Genomic DNA, 1,447 nt, shown 5'->3' with positions numbered 1-1,447 from the left:
TAAATGGCAATATTTAAAATATTATATGCTTAAAATATTTTAAATATATATATATATTTTTATAATTTACCCATTTTTTATGTTAATCACATCGTAGAACGCTGTATATGAATATTTAAAAATCTACGATAAAATAAGTCAATAAATGTTAATTTTATTAAAATATGTATGTACAGCTTTTATTACTTTTGTATAGTTGTAAGCTACCAAAAGGTATTTTTTGTCAGCTGATAAATTATAATCATAACAAAATCGGACATTCTAAAAAATAAAAATACAATGTTTTAATTAGTATTCTATTGTGAAAATTAAAAATATATAACTTTACCTGCATTGTATTGTATGCTAAAATTGATTTATTATTAGTTTTGACATTTAGTAACACAATATGCCCACTAATGTCTTTAGTAAGAATTTCTTCATCTAGTTAACATAAAAATTTTGCCAAATTATGTATAAAGAATATACGGAGCGAGTTTGAAAAATTTATGATTAGGTAAAAACACGGAAAATAGTGTAACAAAGTATCTAAGTGTTAGAAAAATAATTAAAATATAATAGTTTTAATCATCATCCTATTAATTTATAAAAAAAAACGAGGTCGTGATATATTTGGGACAAGTATAGATAATATCTGATAGTGATTAAAATCACTATCAAAAGAAACGCTTCGTTGCAAATCTGTAGATAGTGTTAAATTTATGAAATTGGTGGATTATTCTAAAAATCAAAATTAACTCATATTTTTTGTTCATTTTTGACTGTCATTAGCATATAGAAGATAGGTCACCGGGACAAATTTTTTTTTAACTTTTAGTACATAATGTAAGCTTTATTTTAACATATGTTTAAAGGACATAGTATTTCTAGAACTTTTTTAAATGTTAACTTTAAATGTATTTTTAATATCCAATGTGGTCAAGTGAAGAGTCAGTTTTACACAAAAAATACATTAAATGAAAGGTAAATATAAGGTATCTATAAAAAACATTATGTAAATTTGATAACTTTTAAATAATTATGACAGTTTTAATAAAAAACGATAAAAATTACTGATTTTAGCTTCGATGCGAAGCTGAGAAGGTAATTTTTTTTTCTTAATCAGATCATTTCTCTATATACCGGGGGGTTCAAATCTGAAAAATGCTTAAAGAAAGTAGAACTTTTTCAACTTAACTTTTGAAAGTATTCCGGAAAGTCTGACACTTTTATCTATATCTTAAATTAAAGCTAATGTAATATACTTTTTATGGAAAAAAAACATTTCGGATTTTATATTGACTTTAAAAAAGTTCATCTATCATCTACAAAAAAAAAATCATATTGATTAGTTCATATTTGAAAAAAAAATTTTATGGCATTTTGAAGTAAAAAAAATCGATAAAATGTCGAAAATTAGCGAATTTTATATTTGTAATTTTTTTTTTTTGGAGGTTTCCCACATTTC

The 1,447-nt window shown here is 22.8% G+C and overlaps 1 long non-coding RNA gene across 1 annotated transcript; it reads right to left on the bottom strand.

Moving 5' to 3' along the window:
• Positions 1-44: 44 nt before the first annotated feature.
• LOC126909926 (uncharacterized) lies at positions 45-445 on the bottom strand. Its single transcript, XR_007705143.1, has 3 exons — positions 329-445; positions 187-261; positions 45-123 (listed from the first exon to the last, which is right to left on the bottom strand). It is a non-coding gene; the product is annotated as an uncharacterized LOC126909926 (long non-coding RNA).
• Positions 446-1,447: the final 1,002 nt, after the last annotated feature.

Source organism: Daktulosphaira vitifoliae, unplaced genomic scaffold (assembly GCF_025091365.1).
Source record: "Daktulosphaira vitifoliae isolate Bord-2020 unplaced genomic scaffold, ASM2509136v1 Scaffold_2239, whole genome shotgun sequence".
NCBI classification, from domain to species: Eukaryota; Metazoa; Arthropoda; class Insecta; order Hemiptera; family Phylloxeridae; genus Daktulosphaira; species Daktulosphaira vitifoliae.
Note: the sequence above shows the minus strand (reverse complement) of the source record. Positions and strands in the feature narration are given on the sequence as shown.